This window comes from Bombus affinis, chromosome 5, assembly GCF_024516045.1.
Source record: "Bombus affinis isolate iyBomAffi1 chromosome 5, iyBomAffi1.2, whole genome shotgun sequence".
Taxonomy (NCBI): domain Eukaryota; kingdom Metazoa; phylum Arthropoda; class Insecta; order Hymenoptera; family Apidae; genus Bombus; species Bombus affinis.
In genome coordinates, this window is record NC_066348.1 from 9,973,866 (window position 1) to 9,995,851 (window position 21,986).

At 35.2% G+C, this 21,986-nt stretch overlaps 1 protein-coding gene across 3 annotated transcripts in view; it reads left to right on the forward strand.

Moving 5' to 3' along the window:
• LOC126916983 (E3 ubiquitin-protein ligase MIB1) overlaps positions 1-21,986 on the forward strand; it is a 441,377-nt gene that overhangs the window by 351,506 nt on the left and 67,885 nt on the right. The window lies entirely within an intron of this gene.

A 21,986-nucleotide genomic window follows, 5' to 3' on the forward strand; every position in this document is an offset into this window, starting at 1 on the left:
ACGTATCGATGCCTGTACTTATCCATTGTCATCTATCGTCGACCATAGATATTTCGCGCTATCGTGTACGGTTAGTGCTATCGAGTCGTATGGGTAAGATGCGAATAATATTTTTCTTTATTAAACGTTTGGAATGATGCGCGGAGGACGCGTTTCAACTATCAACTATAACAACTATAACAAGTATCTAAAATATTTCTGTAGATAGAGAACACGTAAATGGAGTAAAGTATAATATTTATGTAAAGAAAGAGTAGATACGCAAGTAGAATAGAGTACTATATTTGTAGAGACAAATATTGTTGTTAATATTATCGTTGATAACAATATACGCTGTATATCATAGCTCATAATTATGAAACCAGCTAAAAGGATCCCAATTATTATCATATCTTTAAATGTGGATGCGATAAGGAAGAACAGTGTCACACGTTTGAAATATGTATAGAGAAACAATTTATCCGTTTCTTTTTTCACGAAATGATATATTTGCAAGTTTTTTAAAAGCTACAGTCGATGTGAAAATATAAAACCCTATGAAAAAGAATGTATCTGCACAATATGATGTAACGTAGAATGGCGATATACGAAGCGTAAAGGTTGATGATATTGGAAAACGATTAATGAAAAACGGGTTTCTCTCTGAAATTGAATTGGTATTAGAACGTTCTATATCTGCTGAATTTTAGGTATTTTTAATGTAATCTTATCGGCAGAGATAACAATTCCTACGATATACTGGAAACTATTATTCAATAGCAATTGGCTGTTCCCTATTACAATTGTAATAATTCAATTCTATTCGTGCTCAAACTTTTCTAAAGGTATAGATATTTCTCTTGTTATTAAAAAGAAACGTTGATTGAGTAATTTTTACTAACTCGTTGTTTAGTTCGTCTTAATTAATTGTTATTGTATTATAGGCGCTAATTGTTTCCAATAGGAGAATTTTATGGAATTTATTAATTTCCAATAGGAGATTGCCAGGGCAAGCGAGATTGGTAAATATATTTTATTATACAGAATGATCGACAGGTATAAGCTTCACTAGGAAAAGCTCGTGCAAACAGAGGTTATTAAAAGTTTGACCAGAAAGTTATAACAAAAATTATTAGCGCAGAAAACAATAATGGTCTTATTCTTAATAAAATAATTTACTTTATGAACAAACTAGATTTTCAACACATCGATCCTCGTTAGAGAAAAATTTATATTTTAAAGAAAGAATTTCACGAAACTTCATTATCAATCAACTGATACCACGAAATCTAAGAATCGTACAGTGATAAAATATTCGTTATAAATTTAACGTTAGCAGTTGACTGTTCGTCGAATTGGTATTCATTTTTACCAAGAATAGTTGCACAATCGCGATTTTTATTTATCACCACTGGTTCATCAGCATCAAAGTGTTTTATTGCACAACAAATACGATTCACGAGACATTTTGGTCGCACATTTTACGTTACATCAGAGGGTTCTTCAGGCAGTTTGGAGTCGGATGAAAATTCTTGAGATCACCAGCCACGGGAAATTCCGCTTGAACTGATGCTGAATCCTATCGTAGAAATATTTTCTGCACTGCTTGACGAGCATCTCGCCGGCAACGTCTTTATATGCTCGAAAAGATTGCGAATTATTTCGATTGCCTCCCGGTGCTTCTCCACAGGCATCCTATCGTTGAATGGTTTGTGTTTTCGTTGAAATTTTGTGTATGTATCGTGCCATAGCAGATATCGTGTATTATCTTATGCTTTCGAAGAATCTTTCCGTTTTTATTGATTCGAAAGGAGAATACAGAACTTTCGATGGGAAAATTCTGCTTATTTATACCTTATTTATTTCACTCGAGCAGGTTGTTATCGAAAAGAAATATTTGAGAGAACTGTAAAAGTGTTGGAGAATTAAATATAATGGTACTTTTATATTGACATTTAAACACTTATTTTTACTATAGAAAACACGGAAAATATAAGAGAGTTGATAAAATAAGAAAATAAAATAATGAAATAAATTTAATTATAGAACAAGGGAAGAGAGAAATTTTTTAATTTATACAATTACGATCTCATTTGTTATAGTGTTTATTTATTCAGGAAAATATCATTTACCTTATCAGGTTACTCATACAAAACATGCATGTACGTCATTTAAATTAATTAAGGCATTAGGAGATTTTCTTTCTCCCAAGAGAGAAATAAAATATCGTATATCATAGTTCGATATAATTACACGGTACCTTTATATTTCGTACATCTGTGAAAATAACGAGTTACGTTTGCACATCTTAACGATGTGCGTCTTGATATATTTAAAATATTCTAATTTTAGATATATAATAAACAGACTTTTGCGGTTGACTGTACATCGTCTTTATACATAACCTACTTATTTTCTCCTTTTCTTCGCGTCTTTTTCAATTTTCGACGAAGCACACGAAAGTATTGGGAAATGCGCATGGACTACACAAGCGATGGAATAATTCCTCGATACCCACGACGATATCGGATTTCACAAACGTATCGGTCCATATCGAGGTTTCTAGGTGCTGCGACGCGATCAGAAATTGCACTCAAATCGACCTTCGATTCTGAGCGATCGTGCGAGTGCGCGCAGAATCCAAAGCTCGCTGCTACCACTGGCAACGGTCTTTATGTTGAAGAAATAATCGCCTAACGAGGATAATGAATCTGAGAGTACTGCGAGATTCCGCGATGATCTATCACGGTGAAAACAGGACAAAGTGGGAAAGAGAGGGAAAATAAGAGAGAGGAAGAGGGAAGCAAACGCGTCAACGTTGCTAACAGCTTCGTAATTCCGAGGATGACGAAAAGAACGCTCATCTTTGTTCGTCCTCCCCGTATTTCTATACGGTCTTCGTGCATGCTGTATGTAGGTACGTGCACGCGCGATGTGCAGTCGTAAAATAATGCACGCTCCACTGTAAACCGTTAATTAAAACGCGTGGACTTATTAATTAAAGCGTGCATTCCGCATTCGTACGTTTACGTACGGGTGGATTAACGACCAACCGGTATGTAGGCTAATGCCGGGATATTTTTTCGGGGAGAGTGGTAATTGAAAGGTAAATAAGCGAGTCAACGTTCCTTATTCTTTTTATTTCTTTCGTGTAGAAAGAAGATGAGAGTGTGGCTGTTTTTAAAAAATTGTCGCGATATAATGATTCTTTATCTGTGAGCCGAGAATTATACGCGCAGATTTTATATAAAATCTGAAAGCTCGCGGTAAGGGATTCGCAAATTGAAAATTCCAGCCGAATTAAAGTCACACATCAGCTGAGATTGAGCGAAAACGGTACCAAATAACGTGAATTCTACAAAAATTCCATCGTCTTGAACGATTCCACTTCCGTGTTATTTCTATTGACACGGTTATCGTCACGTCTACGATTTGCTCGCGTTTATACGCGAATGTAATAGAATTGGAAAAGAGAACGATTTCTTAAATCCGAAGATATGCAAAAATGAATACGTAGTCCAGAAAATATTACATAAAAGAACCAAACGCACTATTAATGTTACGATTATCAATTGAAATGTTTAAGTGGAAGAATACATATTTAATCAATTTAATAAAATCAAATAAGAACATAGTATTACTAGTACAGAATTAATTAACAACGTACCAAATTGCAAAAATGCCCTCTTATAAAATCCAAGAATTGTACATTGTCTTTCCCCCGTGGTTTCCATGTTTCCTTCGATTATTCAATGTAATTAACGTTAGAAGGACAAAGACAGGGTAAAGGAGAAAGAGAGAGGGGGAGGAGAAGGTGGAAGTTACGAGTCCTACGAGCTTCGTTCCAACATGTATCCCAAGCAACGGCGGCGTTGGATTATTTAGCGCGGAATGGACATCTTCTGGCCCGGTACGTAATATTAATATGTTCTCCAGCGTTCGCTACGTCGGAGACAATGGCGGAGATTGTGTTGAATGCAGTAATCAGAGGGCAGACTGCGTCCTGGGGGACTTTGCCTCGGTTCGCTCGTTCCTCTCTTCACGTTGATCCTACAGGAACAGGATCCGGCTGCTTCCTTTCGCTTGACGCCTTCTTCTTCTCGCTACCACCGCCTTTCCTTACTCCTGTGCATCTCTTTCCCGCGTTGTATTTCCCTAGACGTGCGTTCAACCCCCTTCAAACGGTTTCTTTTCGGTTCAGTCGGGCGATCTTTGCTCAAATTCAAAGGTACGTTATTTTAGATAGCGCTTCTCTACGCAATTTTCAATGTGTCCTGAACGATACTCTGGAATCTATTACCTCTACGTTACGCTTAGTTTCTCTGTTTTAAATGTCAGATTTTATTTCGTGGGACAATTTCACTTTGACGTTATTCCGATGAAGAGGTGGAACGAACGATGATTTTCGATAGATTCGGCCTCTTTTTGGCGCAAAGTTCAAGTTACATTATGAAGTTTTATGAAATTCGCGATGTGAATTTATAAATTGGATGAAAGAAATATCCTGTGAGAAAGGCAAACGTATTATAATGGGATGTGTTAGGTAATCTTAATATTAAGAAAAAGAATTTTCCGCAACCTTGGCATTATTAGATCAATCTTCTTAGTTTCAAATGATTCATAAGCGAATAAACGCGATAACAAGTAAATAAAGAATAAAGATATCGAATGAACAAAATCGGTATAAAATCATCAACATGTGAAACACTTACACAACATAGGTGTATCATAAATGACGAATATAAAACTCAAAATGTCAAATTATTTCAACATATAATATGAAATATTTTTTCGCTAAGAGTAGATTGCCCTACTTATATTTAGCAATAAAAAAAAAAAGTATCGATTGCAATATAAAAGAACAGCTTGAGAATTTTCAAATAATCTATTTCCCTTATCAAAATGCCAGACCTAAGTCAAAATAATTACAACAAAAAGATATGGAACGAGTGGAAACATTTTAGCAAATGCCCCAGCATCGATCGTGATTAATTTCGAAACTCGATTATTGAAATTCCTCGCAGCATGGCTGGCTTTACTAATCGATTCCTCCCTTTTTTTTTCTCCGTTATAAGGGCCAGTAAATCAGGAACGTATCATAACGGTGATTTACGTCGTTCATTACGGCCGCTCTAACATAACGCGAAGGTAGTAAATCTTAGCTGTGACTCGCCGTAACTGGCCGCAATTGATGGTCGTGCAGATCTTGTTAGTGACAAGTGAAATCTCGACGACCTATCGATGCCTGTACTTGTATCCTTGTCCATAATTGAATCTTCTCTCCGATAGAACTATACGCCCGAATACTAATTGTCGAGCTGAATGTCATTTACTTAGGATAGGCAAGCCGATTATCCTCCGATTAATCGCGACGTTAGCGAAACGCGTATTGCAGATGAAGGAACGACGATGATCATGCAGCAAACGGTAATTGAATAGTTTGGAAACGACAAAGCTTCCAGGGGTGATAATGTTCCGTGGCTATCGAAACCAGTTCCTGTTTCCCATTATTGCTTGCGTTTAATTGGATTTTTAACGTCATCTTGATATACGACCTATATTTCTTATATATTTCCTTTCAATAAAATCGCAGATTTATAGCTTTTCCTTTCGATGAAAGATCGAAAGAAGCTATTTGACGAAAAAAGAAAGCGAAGATCGAATATTGGTTTGGTTTGTTGGCTTTAAGAATTATGAGATAAAAGGTAGTACGTAATACGCTTTAGTAACAAAAAAATCTGTAACGAAGTAATTTTAAATAAGAGGATAAAAGAATTATATGGTTATTTTTATCAAGAAATTTTCTACGATAAATTTCGATTCGTATTACAACAATTTTAATTCGATTCGTCTTGTCATTTATCCCTTTAAACACATATCGTCGATAGGAAATTTAATTTCAATCTTTATAGATTAGACTATTCTCATCTATTCTCATCATACTTTTCTTTCTTATATTATTTTATAGTACGTTATATTATATGTGTACACGTATTATATTAGAGATAATGCTTTAAACAGTATGAGTAGCGTCTTTCTTTGGATGCAACTAGATCTAATAACGATACAGAGTTAGGACCTCTAGAGATCAATGAACGTCGTAGCTATTATACATATAATGACAGGGGAATTGGAACGAGGAAACTGCGAAAGGGGCTGCTATCAATTTTCTCTATCATTAGTTATTTGTGCAGAACAAAGTTCTGTTCATTATTAAGGAACGTGAAACTGATAATACAAAGACGTTACAGCAATTAAGTTATGCAGTACACTGAATAAGGTTATTATAATAATAGTTAAAATAGTTTTCATAAACAATGATTTCAGCAGTATCTTTGTGATCGTTTCTATCAAAATATCAATAGCTTCGTAGTCTCCAAAGTTAGATTTTACTTTTGTAATAAAACATTTAAGTATAATTCATTGATAATGACACAAAGAAATGTTTGCCTTTGTTTTCAATGATTTTCTTTCGTGAAAAATTACTTTTGTTATCGAACTGTTGTTTATCAATGAAATATGCATGAAATAAATAAAATAAAATGGTCGACATTAATTCTTAGCTATTGAAAGACGACGTTTCGTGATATTTTAAAAATTCTTTCTTACATGTACGATCTGGAATACTTGAAGCAAAACTGATATCAGAATGCGTCGTAACTGTATTTTATTGAATAAAAGTTCTCATAAAAGGAACAGTGAAAATAGCTATTTCAAATTCTATATGCGGCAAAAAAATCATTCGGTCCTTCATGCGCTAATAAAAATTCTCGTAACTTCCTTACAGTATATTTTATCTTATGAGCTGGGATCTCTAGTTGTCTTTGCTATGATACCATGCTTCTTTTACTGCTGGTATATTTATCAATATCGTCTTTATCCCGTCCTTCTATTCAACTTACTTTTCACACCGTTTTACTTTCACGCTATATTTATACCGCTTTTTTTCATTGTAAATAAATATATCATAACGCCTCGTAGCATTTTCTGCACGTTTTGTCACGATTTTGTAGTTCAAAGAAAAATCTAGTTATCCCTATACTAGTCAAATTGTAACATAAAAAGTTCACTCTATGATGAGTTAATTGAAATAGTCGTTATGTTTGTGTTTGCATCGTAATATGGTAAAAAATTTATATTCTTACAATATAAATTATATTACGTTCTATTCCTATTATATTATACAGTATAACATAGTATTGATATTATTATAATCAAATTAGTTCGTACAGATTCCTTTTAATTAATTTAAGGATATTTTCATCTAAGAGAAATTTAATAGAATATTTATTCCATTGAATAACTATTGTTACATATTTTTCTGGAAAAGACTCAAGATATATTTATCAAAACCTGAAAAGAATTTTAATCGCATCTCAAAGGAAGGAGTGGAAGAAACTGCCATTCCTCGATGTCTGACTGTGCATTGACCTATACTACTAACTACTGACTGGAAGTAAATATCTATCCTGAGTAAGATACTGCAGCATTATTTTTTAATGGAAGGTGATAACATGGTTTTATCAGAGGTCGGGAATCCTATTTTCATAAAGAAGGTGCCTGTCGTACATTAAAATTTCTGAAGCCCCTTCGACCTTATTTTCTTATATAAGGATTTTTCGAAAGATTTCCATGTTAAATTCAACTAAAATATATTGTACAGTATTATACGTTCTTAACATGAATATTTAGGTCCCTCGTGATATATTTTACGTTACAAAAATTCTATACAAACATTTCTTACACATAGCTTTACATTTAAAAAATGTTTAAAACGTTTTAAACGAAAGCGAAATTTTGAAATCTTAAAAATGTTCGAACAATGAGCAATTTCACATAATTACATTAATTTCATATAAAATAACTAACGGTATATATACAAACATACAGTGTATATCTAAATTATATAAAATCAATACTTTTTTTTATGTAATTTGATCAGAATATCTTTTCGATGTCAAATTTCATGATTATTTAATTTACCATTTACTATGCAGAGTTAGCACGTATTAAATAAACAAAATTTATGTTTCCACTAACTAAGGTGAATCTTCGGATATATTAAAAAATAATCGATACGATAACAAATTATAATAAACAAATATTAATAACATTCACTGTAGGTATAAGGCTGCTGCTGGTAATTCTAAACTAAACTCTCCTTCGCTACCATCCATGCAAATTTTACACCAGTGTGCAAGCTCCATTTTGAAACCCAAATAATTAGTACCTAAACTCACACAAGCACACAGACTACCTAAAGACTAAAACACGCGAACCATGATCATCCATAATCAACGGTACATTTCCAAACCAAAAGAATCTGACGAGCGCGTAATGGCTAAAATTCGCGAGTTTTACGGTCGTAACATGCAGCCAGGCTGGCCATCGTATAGGATAGTTCGATGGTTCGAGGTAATTAACAGCGTCATCGACGAGTAAATGAAAGTACCGGGGGCTCGGTTCACCGAGGTATCTCGTAATCTTCTCGCGCAATTAACGCGAGCGCCGACAATGGACGTTCGTCGCGAAGGCTCAGGTGAAACGAAACGGGATATTTACGATGTAACAAACTAAGCAGGCGGGCTAGGAGTGTACAGCGACGTCAGGCCTTGCGGCATACGTGCTTTTGTCGTTGTTGGAGCTTTAGAGCCGAGAAGGTACAGTCAAAGACAAAAATTAATCGACGTGTAGTGGAAAATATGTATAAACGAAGTTTCGTTCTTCAAAAATTTCTTTCTTTAAGGAGTAATTTAAAGAAACGGCTCAAACCAGTCTGTAATGTTGATTATTCCATGCAAAGATGCCACTGTATTACGTTATTTTATAATTTCTTTTACTACAAGATGATATACTGGATATTCTTTTTTCTTTTTACCGAAATGCATTCGTAATCGCGACTTGGTTGACGAGTGGGTCTCTTATCACGCTTACTCCAAGAAAAATTTTAAAGTCATACAAAAACTCTGCTCTTTACTAAATGGGGCAATGGAAGGGAGAATAAACGATTTCTACATGGAACTTACGATAGGATCTTACTTACCTGCTAGGCCTGGTATCAAGTTTCAGGGAAACTTAACACATTATATGCATTTTCTTATCCCCGTCCCGAATGCTCGTTCAAATACGGCGCTGTGAAACGCGACGACTTGGACTACGAACGTGTGAACGTTGCCTGCGAACCTGACCTGCGAACATGGCCAATGAATTTAGATTTTTGCTCCGAATTTCTCATCCAACTACTGTCGCGTGGCGAACATTGTCAGGAGAAGCGTATTTCAGAAATTGCTCGGGTTGATTTGTTTTTTGGCACGTTCGGCTCAGGCTGAACTCAGTTTCGGGAAATGGTGGGGATGACTCCGCGAACATTAGACAGAGATTAAATTATAATCGACAGAACTTAACTATATAACGCTAGTTTGTATCAGTTCGATTAATTTTCATCGATACCTACTCCCACTACCTGTCCACTTATTTTTGTCTTCGACTGTATGTGTGCGTAGCTGGTAACGAGAACAGCCTTTGGGGAGCTGTTGCCGCCCCTCGAGACTACCAGTGCGACTTTATTGCAGCAATAAGAGTTATCACCCGGTGATAACTGCCCCCATAATTCCCCCGTTCGCGATGAATACATTCCTCCTACCCCTTGTCCCTTTTGTCCTTCGTTGTCAGAGCTTCTGCTCACGTTGCGGTATCTACAACCTTATCCACGATATAGCCACGATGTTCCGCTTCAGTCATATTGTTCAATTATTTCGTCTTCTTGTTTCCCTGTTTTTAAATGTTTTTTGAAAACTTGATGGAACTTCACTTGGAAGGATAAAGTTTATAAAGCATATATGACACATAATATGTATAAGCAGTATGATGATATGTACGGGATGTATTAGGTTGTCCAAAAAGTTTCTTTCGTCTTATGTTTTTTTGTTTTATATCAGTTTATTGAATTATGCACGAACATAGTAATAGAAATATGACGAAATGGAGCATACCTAATTCAATAAAATGATATGAAATAGAAATTGTTGTCCAACTATTGTCACCTTATGAAACGAAAGAAACTTTTCGGACAACCTAATATGAGTAAGTTTGTTCCGATGAGAGATTTAAATGTTTCTGCAATTTTTTTTAGATGGAACCATATATATTTTGTATACCGATCGATGCGCTTTTTTATTCGCTGTATAAAAGTATAGGATGTATTTGTGATGGAAGGTGCGCAATTTAAAAAAATTACAAAATTCCCAGACTGCAGAAAATTATAGCATCTAAATCTTAAAGAATATAAGCATGAAACTTTTCGTATCGTAATATAAAAGTTCCTTGGAAACAAAGTATTTTTGAATCTCGGTAAAATTATGATGCACAATATTTAACCTGGTATAAATTGCAAATATTAGTAGACTTAACGAGAGTTAAATCTTAATGACAGCGGTGATAGTACTTGGATAATGATAGGATGCGTTTCGGTTGTTATTCGAAATAAAACTGATTCTCGTTAGAAAAGGTGAAAATCGGCAAAGTTAAAATGGGTATGGATATTGGAATTGGAAAAATATTCGATTCTGCTATTGGCTGTAAGGTAGATTTAAAATCGATGGAAAGCGTGGGTGGTAATAGCGAAAAGTGAGGTGTTCGGCCGGGAAATTCGACATAGAAAGAAAAATACGGGTTTCATAATAAAATGACATACGTAGAAATTGGGAAATTTTGCTATAATTATTTTCGACGTACTTTTAGAAGAATATTCGTTCGTTTCGTTCTATGGATTATTAGAATTTATACGAAGATGGAACTATAAATCTCCCTACATTGTTTAAAACCATATGAAATTATATTTGATTTTGTAATCGATTGACATTAAACAACTTGGGGATAATTCCTATTGTGATTTTTTATACAATTTTTTTCGCATTTAATAAAAGAAATCGCTAACTCACGTAAAAAATGCAAGCGTTTTTCTTGTAAACTTCGTGTTTCTATATTTTTAATATTTTATTCTTCATAAAATACTGTCGTAGCTATACTAGTTGAAATTTCACGGTAAAATAGAAACGATAAATTAACGAATTTAAATCTTTCAAAAAGGATTGAATTTTTCATAAATATATTACGATTCCATTCCGAATTTTCTATAAAAGTTAATTTTTTCCAAAATAATGTCATTGATCTCGAAACGTCTATAGATTATGGCAAGCTTCATATCATATGTCTTTAAGAGATCAGTTTAGGATGTTAGGAAAAAGCGTTCCATTAAGAATGATTAAAAGGATGTTTAAGCAATGTTGAAAAATCCTCTGGAATTTTTATAAAATAGCCCAGCTATAAATTCCTAGGTAATTTTTTATACTTCTAATGGGTCTATGTCTTACTTTGAAAAATTACGTGATAACGTAGTCCCTTTAGGTGAAGAGAAAATAAAGCCCCTGATAAATGACGCCGAAGCGCAGAGAAATGCTTCGTTTAAAATTAAAATTTCATACGGCAGACGTTCGTATGTAAAACGTGGTAACTAACGTGCCTTTCGGTTGAAACGAGTTATTCATACCGGTCTGCCTATAATAATTTCAGGCAAAAACTCTTGTAATATTGCAGGAACATTCTGTCAGCTTTGTGGTCGTTATTTGAAGTTTTGAGGGATATCAAGTTCTGAAGCCTTTTAACCGAGTAGTATTTGAATATTCCTGAAAGTACTACTTAAAATTGAAATTCTTCGGCGTTTGAACAATTACGATGCCATATCGGCCATAAAAAATCCTTTTATGGAAATTTAAAAATTCGAGATCTTTATTTTCATTTAAAAAGAGTAGTTGAGTAACGTTTCCTCGATTGTAATGAATTTTAATTACGATTATATTTTAATTATTAGCCTTCCTTATCCGGGGTAATAGAAAAACAAAACTATTCGGATAATGAATGAATCACCTTTCTCATATGAAATTTCCTCTGTTCAAATACAGATTAATTGATTATTGATAAAGATTAATTGATAGTTTTTTTAATATTTATGGATCCTATATTTTTTTGCCTGCTAAGTCACATAATTCTTTCAGCATAAGTAACTGCATAGAGTTACATTCTTTTTGTATTTCGAACCATCGAAACCATTTTTCGAGTGCCACGAATGCTTCGACACGAGAAGGCACCTTACCATTTTCGTTCATTGTTTCCATTTGGGCGGAAGCCTCATTATTATCGTCTTTATCGCCATGAAACCGTTTGATTACATCGGTATATTTAACATCTTTAGTCCAGCATCGAGGAAATCTACGTACTTTAGATTCTTTTCGATATCGTGTCTTCGTTTTTTAATGTGGCTTTCCCAACACCATGTATTTCTATTATACTATTACACCTACATCACTTTCGAATTTTTTAATTATTTCTTATTTTTTTTCGATAGTTAGAACGCTATTAGTTTCGTGGTGAATCCTTATAATCAGAATTCGCTCGATCGAATAATGTAAAGAATATATTGTGCATGAATACTAGTAAAATATGTGCAGCTTTGAAGCGTGAAAAGGCTTTCCATTACCGGGAAATATTACGTTGGGACAATGGGTGTTCGGGTAAGCGTATGAGGTTTAGGGCTCTGCCGTATCTTCATTTTATCTTCGTAAAAGAAACGAATGAGAGACTAATCTTATTCGATCATTGGACATGTTGATACACTGTTTGCACTTATAATAATTATTCGACACAATTTTCATATTTCAACCAGACGATTTTCCCACGTTTCATATGAAATTTATACCAGCATTGTGAAAACTTGTAAACCCTTTAGTCCTGTTGAGAATTGTGGGTCTTAGTCGCCGAAATAAATGTATAGGAACACTCGTATTACACTTAGAAATGATATTAAAATAGTTTCAGATTTATTTAATATGCGATTTACAAGATATTCGTCGATATACATTTGCACGCGTCTCAGTACTCTCTTTGTCTCACCATCTTCCGTACCACACTACCAACGGAACAATTGTATTCTTTTGTTTTGCGAGACGCTGCACACGCACATACTCCCACACACACTCATACTCATACATGTGTGTCACTTTACAATTACGCGGCTAATCCAGCCCACCGTTTGAAACCCACAAAACCTAAGTTCATAGCCTCCTACTTCAACAAAATTGAATCTTTGAGAAGGTAAGATCAACAGATCTAGAAGCTTTTACGCCTAGGATCGTATTAAAATCTACATCAACACGTATCCTGCGCCAAGTATCGCAAGGTATTCTAAGAAGCAATGAATATTTCACGTGTTTCTATTTGTCTTGTGCCTGGACCCGCTTATCCTTCGGTTATTCGACGCGAAGGAACCGTTCGATCTTGTTGAAGCTGTTACCTTTATCCTCCTCGTTGCTGTCTTGGCCCTCGCTGTTGTTGCAACACGTATCTTGACTTATTTCCGGGCGGGTTGCAGCTGCCTGTTCTCACATTCTCCCGAAGGATGGTGAAGCGAGCGGAGAATTCGCTCGAGAACTGTTCCAGCCGGTTCTTGTTGGCTTTGCCCTCGCCTCGATAGTCGTCGGACCTTGGATCTCGAGTAACGTTCTGGCTTTAATTAACTTTTTCGGCGAATGTCGCTTTAATTAATGGTCCGCTTTATTTTCTTTCTTGCGGACCAAGCGAAGAAGGAGGCAGAGGAGGAGAGGAGGGGCGGGTTGGATATGACTTTCGAAAAAATTGATTGACGAGGGAACTGTAAGATGAAATGGAGTCAACGAGGGGAAATTAAGAAAAAGCTCGCTGTCGGGAAATGAAAAATACTCGTTGTGAGATGTTACTCTCTGTGTAGGACGTTGAAGTGTGTTTGAAAAAAATATACCGTGACTGGCGAAATTATGCCAGCACTTGGCATACGGAACTCTCGTGAATATATTATATGTGTGTGTGTGTGTGTTGTATAAAACTTTTTAGAACTTCATTAATGGCGTAATGAGACGTAACTTTGATATGATTATGTTGGTAGAGTTAGAGATAAGGCCGAGGATGTACGTAGAATTTACAACATTTTCACTGCGTATGTATGTCTCGTAGAATTAACAGAAATACTTGATACCGCGTTTCAGTATGCACACATGTACATAGATCAGTTTCTATTGGGAATCCTTTGGACATAGCATATGGTATTTGTCAAAAATCATTTGAACGACAAATTTCTATTTACTTGTGTATCGTTATTAATTTTTGTTGTAGAATGAATTTGACGTCCCATTACAAGATTAAAGATTGCTTTGAGACTTCAAAACGTACAAGCGATGAAAAGATTGAAAAGTATGTCGTGAAATCCCTTTCAAACCGAGTAAGATAGTCCCAGCTTGAAAATAATTTCATGTGCTCATGCTCTTAAATAATTTTCTATGAAAAACATGAGATTAGATAGGTAATAGAGTAATATTATTTTTGTTTATGTTTTATAGCATATCTTTAGAAATATACTAATGAATATACTAGAATATGAATATAATAGAAATATACTAAATGAAAGTTGCATCTTATTGAAAGTTGAAAAGTACTATTTTCCTCCTCTGGAAAAAGGTAAGAAATCTTGAAAGTTATAGAAGATATGTCTGCAACTAACGTGAACAAAATGAACGTTTCTCAATGCGAAATGAATGAGGCACATCTGCAGAGAAAGTTTACGGTATGAGACGTCTGGTTAATAAAAGCTGAAACTTTTTCTTAGAGATTATCGATCAGGCACATAGCACAATTTATAACTTTCATAGTTAAACGAAGATTCAAGCGACAAACTCAAAGGGATAACTTTTTAAATCTTCGTGAAAAAAGACGATGTAATTTATTGCTTATATAGTTTTTCATAGACATACTTATAGTTCATTGCTTATATATGTATCCTTCTTGATACTAACAATAAAATCAACTTTGTTATACTAAGGTATCCTAACTTGATTGACAAAATCACTGCACGATGTTATCATAACGAATATTCAATACATTCAATTCTAAGAGTTTTCAACACGCTATTTACGATATATTACTAATATAAAATATTATTCATTATGCCAGTGAAATTATTAATATTTTTATAACGCTATACAGAAACTTTAGCATATTGATCAATCATGGACGGTTCAGTGTCTCTACTACGATCCTTAAATTTGTATGTTGCAATCTTGCTCCCATTTTATCAATAAAAGAAAGAAAAAAAATAAAAAGGGAAAGATTTGTAAAGTTACAGAAGATGAAACGAGAAGTCATACGCAACGGTATCAATTTTACCATATTTTGTTGAAACTTGATATACATATTTTTTAACATCGGAGAAATAGAATTGGATTGAAAATCGTCGATAGAACGTAGTAGAATTAATAACAGTTAGTATTATTTTTACCTTGAACCGTCGCTATTATATTTCCATATCCATCTATTAATGAAAACTACATTGCAAAACACTTCAATCTAGTATTTTTATTCCATATCCGTTACTATCAATTTCATGTTTTTCTTTTTCAAGACTGTTTTATCGTATTTTCGACGAAAACGTTATATTTTTTCTGCCTTTTTTTTTTGTTAACCAGGAAATATACGCTACCGGTTTGGTGATTTACAATGATTTTACAGTAGATTTACATCGTGAGTCGATCGGTACAAGTGGAAAACGAATTTACGTTCTCTGTGAGCCAATTGTTACAGGCGGCACACGTGAATTTACGATCTTTGCAAATTGAAGGGAACTGTACAGTTTCTCTCGAATTAGGATAAAAGTGAGCACCGTTTCATGTTACGAAAAGGATTTAATTTCAAGCGTTAATCTCTTTCCATTATTTTTCGTTCAATGATTATTTCCATTTAGCCCACATTTTATTATTATTTTACAGCCGTGTTTTTCAATATTAAAAAGGCTGCGCATGTACATCCGCGATATGTGATATTGCAGGGAAAATAATAAAATCCAATGTTCGCAGACTACTCGATAAATTTACGGTGAAATTGATAAAGGATTAATGATAATGGTAGATGAATACAATTGATAAACTGTAAAACAATCCACAACTGTAGCGAAAATTTTTATTATCGGTGAATTACCTGCACATGGTAGTACTTAAAAGGATTATCACTGGATGGAAAACTATTGTAAAATAGCTTTATATTCGAATCTGAATAAATTTGACAAGTTTAGCGTGTTTTTGTATGTGATATTAGAATAATGTTCCTATTTTTATATAAATAATTTTATATTAAATATAGGAATAATGATTCCTATATTTTCGTATGCAAGCTAATTAAAAAGTTCTATTCAATTGTTTCGCGGCTGTTTGATGAGAACTATTCGCTCTGTAACTTTTGTAGAGAGGCGAATCGCGAAGAAAAACGAAAATCCAGAAACGGCTATACTATGAAGAATATACTATGATACAATTAAACGAAAGTTTAATCTAATTAACCAAGTTTTGTTAGAGGAGTGACTGTATGGGATAAGTAGTTATATCGATTTCATACTCCGCTATTGATTTTCAATTTCGTTATTGAATACACTTTGCAACGAAATCGACGCGATATCGGGGCGTCGCGTATTCAAACGATAGCGGACGCACATACGTGTTTCCATGTTGTAATTTGCCTGAATGTAATTTGTTAAAAGTAATGGAACTCGTGAAAAGAAATTAAAAATTTGTTAATAAAGCTTGATATTAGTAAAGATATTAGTTTACAATTTATTATCGTAAAGAAATAACGATTGTATTAAATTCTTGATATTGCTGTTTTAGTTTACTGAAACAACGATATCTTTCGATTGTACGATGATGTTTTTACGATATAAGTATTGCGATATATCGATTAATATAGAACGTTGTGCGATAAAACTTAATAGAAATTACTATGCTCGTATCGTTATGAATGACATTATTATACCGTATAATCGAAATTTTATTATATATTAACGGATAGTGGAAAAGCAATTAGAAAGAAACTGTGATAGAAGTTGAGTTCGCTTTCTGTCAAAGTTCTAACTCTTTGATCCGGACTTTAATTCATTGAGTTCTTTTGCTCGTGTACTTTATGACTCACAATCAGTTTTATTACGAAGGAGAAAGTATCGTGATTATAATGCAAGATAGTGTTGCTTGACTTGCAAATGAATTATGTGCATTGAATTCATGCAATCGCCGTGATTAACTGAACAGGTATTCCACGTTATGTTTTCATTACATTAGAAAAATATCCTGATGGCATTGTTGATTAGAGCGTGTGATTTATGATGCAATCGCAACACATATGGAATCTGTCAAACTAATTTCATTTTTACAATTAATGGAGAAAGGAATCTTTTAGATGTAAATTAAATGTGCGCGCATATATTGTTTGAATATTATGAATGATATCATATCTCATATTGATATACACACATATGTACATGTATAACGCTAAAATTTGAATAGAAAATAACCGCAAAATTCAACTACCGGAAAAATCATGAAACGAGTCATTCGATCGCCGTTGAAATTTCACTCCATCGAAAATTTCATCGACGAAAGATCGTTCTAATTCCCTCGCATAAATTCCCCTATGGCATCGATCGAATAGTACGGTCACGGTGAATCCAGCGCGTGTTCCACTTAGGAGATTGCGATTAGGTGTCAAACGAAAGTTGGACAGAAAGTCGTGGAGTGAGGGACGGGTGTATCCTGAAGCTCATAAGTTCAGGGGCACATCGGCCAGCTTGTGAGATTGCACGTGCTGTCACGTGTCGGCGACTTGTATCGATATTAACAACGACAAGTTGAGACCACGCAGGGTGGACACGCGATCCCGACAGTCGCGGAGATTACTTTTTTCCACGGCCACGGACTTGCTGTCGCGTTACAAACAGCATAATTATTCCCGCGACACGTTCCCACTCGATAATGCGTAATCTGATGATGGACTTTTTCTTCCTTTTCCTTCCATTTTTCTCTCTTTTTTTTTTTTTTTTTTTTTAACGGCAACACCATTCGCACGGCCGTTTAATCGTTTCTTCCTGCCGCGTCGTGTTTTACACTCGGTCTCCCTTTTCCCTTTTTGCCCGCTCGTTACGGGATTTGCAATTAACTCCCGTTTCTTTCGTACTCGATCGTATCGCTCGGACGTAATTCCGAAGGGGAGCTCTCGTGGAACTTGTAAATCTAAAGCGATCGCGAGTCGTGCGTTACGTGGAAAAGTAAAAAGAAAACGCTGTTTATTCAGTGAATTGGACGATCGTGTGAGATTTTGTTGCCAGAAGTAACGCCACTCGCTAAATGTGCTTTTTAACTGTGGAAATCCTTTATGGCTGTAGATTGAAAATGATAAAAGTTACACATGGTTCAGTTTTACGAGCGTTATTCTTCTCGCCAATACGACGAATGTTATTACATTCGAAGATAGTTTTCCGTAGTTCTTAGGACACGGGACAGTCCATTCCCTTCGGCTATGATTAGCTACGAATTGAAAGATTGAAATGTTCCTGGATCGTGTCATTTTCGAAGATCGCGCGTAACGCGTGCGTCCTATTTGTTTCTCGTAAAACTGATCAAATATTTTTCTCGCGGAAACTTAATGGAAACACGTTATCAACGAACTAAAACTGTAGAATTTTGCACAACAAGCGATACGAAAATTTGTGATTCTGTGCCTTTTGGTGATAAGTTTGAAGAATAGGGCTCTGAATGAATTATAATAAGTAAAATGCGAATTTTTATGCATTTGTGGGAACTTGGGAAATACAAAAATTTTCGGACCTCGCGTGATGCGCAAAAATATAAAAAATATCTGAAATAGAGTAGTCGTAAAATTTAGGGGATGAAACAAATCTCTATATAGATTCTCTGTATAGATTTCTTTGATTATCTCCATAAAAGTATATATTTGCGTAAAAATGCCCGGTCTAGCGATAAAAAGACCTCGTTGAGTCTAAACAGCTTCAGTTTAATTTTGCTCTCCCACAAAAATTCTTTATCTGACATTCCTTGGCACTGGCATATGCGTATGCTACAATGTGACAGTACAAGAGAAACGAGTACAGATCTGTGTTTTCAACTCGTTTCACTTTTAAAATCATAGGCAAATTGATCATTATAGACGATAGAATTTCAGAAATTTGGCAACGCGAGATTCCATGTTGTCTATATGGACGTAGCAATTGCCGGCGAAATATTTCGACTTCCAGCGCGACGCGATGCATTCGAAAAATGAGGCGCCATATCCGAAATTACGATACGCATTTCTCTCGTCCTATTTGCGATGACGGAGAGCGAAGAATGGAATCCTGCACAGTGTATCCTACGATTAACGAGACACTGTTTTTACACTCCGTTTCGTATAACTTCGTTCTCCTGTTTAACGAATCGCAAATACTGCGCACGTGTTATGCGAATTACGTCACAGCCACTTCTTTTATTAATGCGACTTCATCCTCTGATTGTCGTTCGATGGGAGGTCATGAATCAGCATTTCGTAGCAGCTTATAAACGTCGGTCAAGAATAATGACTGTATTTACGAGCTCTTGCTAAGCACAGTTCTCCAGCGTTGTGCGTATCAATAATCGTATAAATCGATGAAATCTGCTCGAAATAGTACGCAGAATGTTATAGGTTTTCCCATAGGTTTTCATACAAATTTTGTTATCACGTTCTAAAACCAAGAGTTGTATGAAAAATAAATGTACACGCTTTTGAAGTCTTTATATCTTTATATCGCAACATATCGAGGAAATAAAAAAGCTATAACTATATCGTAAAAAAGTTTTCTTTTCCTCTAATGTAGAATTTAAAGAATACCATTTTTCAAATTGTAGGCAACTATAAAAACAACAGATTTTCGTTTCAAATAATAATTACAAGCTAAACTAGGTCGAATTTGACCCAGGAATATTCCCCGTTTTCATCTTCGCAACTGTATGCGCGCAATACGCAGTAAAGTGATCCGACCATTTCGATGACTATCGCCATAGCAACTCTGTTCCACATAGTGCTCATTGCCAACTTCGAGCTACTTCAATGGCAAAGGTCTGGAAAACAAGAGCGTAATTCAATCTTCGCCTGGAAAACTACAGCAAGATCATGCAGTAAACACCCCACGCTATTATATCAAACCATTTATTGTATCAAACGCGTTCTATATAGGTCCATTCGTGTTATAACCAACCATACAACGCAATTCTCCTTTAAAATAGAGAAATTCAGCGAGAATCGAAGCGCATTTCATCCACAGTTCCTGCTCGTTTCTGTTATTATTCTTTCTTTCTGCTCTTCATTCTTCCTGCACTTTGGTAACATTTGATAAAACGAAAGTGTAAACGAGCATTCGTTCGCTGTTTGGCTCGCCGAATCAGAGATCGAATTGTTCTACGAACGCCCTAAGAATGCTCCAAAAGTGTTTGTTCGATTCTTTTAGGTGTTCGTCGAAGTCTAATCTGTACGAACGTTAGCTCACGTTCGCCGTGAACTCAGAACAGTCTTGGAACATTCGCATGTGGAATTTCTACTTCGCCCAAACAACGAAGGAATGCTCGTTTACACATTTGTTTCTAATATTTATTAACACTTTAATTTGCCATCTGCGAGAAACGCTACTAAATCCTTCAGAATAATTAAAATAAGATAAATTTCATAGACGAAATCTTCAACAACGTGATCGATTTGGCTAACATTGCCAGAAGAAAATTCGCAAACGTAGCATAATATTTTGTCAAATTTTAATTATGGTGCGGTATAATTTCAGTTTAGGGGCAGAGTAGATAAAATTCGCGTGGCAACCAATTCGTCTTAATCCTGTTGCGATCCTCGACTTCTTGTACCGCGATCTCGCTATCATTTCTGTAAATAAGAGGATTTTTAACGTCCCAAGGAAATACGCGTTACACAATTGAAACAAGAAATCACACGTATCGATAACAATTCTTTAATATTTTTCACAAATTTGAGATACTTATGAATATTAAAAAAAAAAAAAAGAAAATACAGTCGAAATTAAACGATAAAATTTAACACGGTTAAAGTAGTTGGGAAAAGCGAGCCTCGGCTCTCTGACCAAAACGCGTTATACTACTCTCACTCGTACGTTACGTTTGAATACCGTTCACTCGTACATTATATTTGAATAGCATTCGCGATGCTATTTGAACCGCACCCCCATGCTGATATTGATGCGAAACGTGGCGTTCATTGCAAAAGCTGATCGCTCGATCAATTTCCGCGTAACTCGTCACTGTGCATTAATGGTATTGCCATGACTGCTGATACCTATCCTGGCAGTGGTTAGATGGCACGTGCATTCGTACCGGAAAATGTACGAATGACAAGCGTTTCTGAATTACAATCTCACGTTTACCGGACTCTATGGTGGGGATGTGCATGTATATCGAGGAACGTGAACATGTCCCGAATACCCGAGGCTCGGTTCCGCGCTGTACATTTGTCTTACGCTTTCGGGAGGGATGGATGTATCTGTATTTTAACCGCCTGCCCGGCTAACCTGATTTCCACATGGCGCAAAGGAGAACGTGTCCTTTGAACCTGTCGTAATAATACGTCTTTTTAGCGTTTAGTGTTCACCGTGAACGAGCGACCCAGATTTCCGAATGTATTGTTTAAGATTCGTTTCGGTATTTCATTTTAGTCAGCGAAACGTTGGTGAATGTGGAACGCTATATTTTCATGAGCGGAAATAGGCGCTGTTTCTCCTGATATTATAGTAGGTTCTAGTATTGTACGATGTTATAGCAAAGGATTATCTGAGAATCGTAAAGGTAAATTTCCTTGGATAATGAGATTTTGATTATTTTATCGCTTGCAAGATTGTTAATCGTAAAATAATTAGTGTACGCGATACATTTGGTTTATTTTACTCTGAAGAATTTCAAGAAATAATGTAACAGTATGTATATTTCGTTAGGTTTTGGTACATTTTACTAGCTGTATGATGATGAATCTGTTTATATCGGAATTACTGGAATTACTGGTTTATATCGAAAATATGGAATTTATGTATATTGAAAATTGTAATAAGTAGACCAATT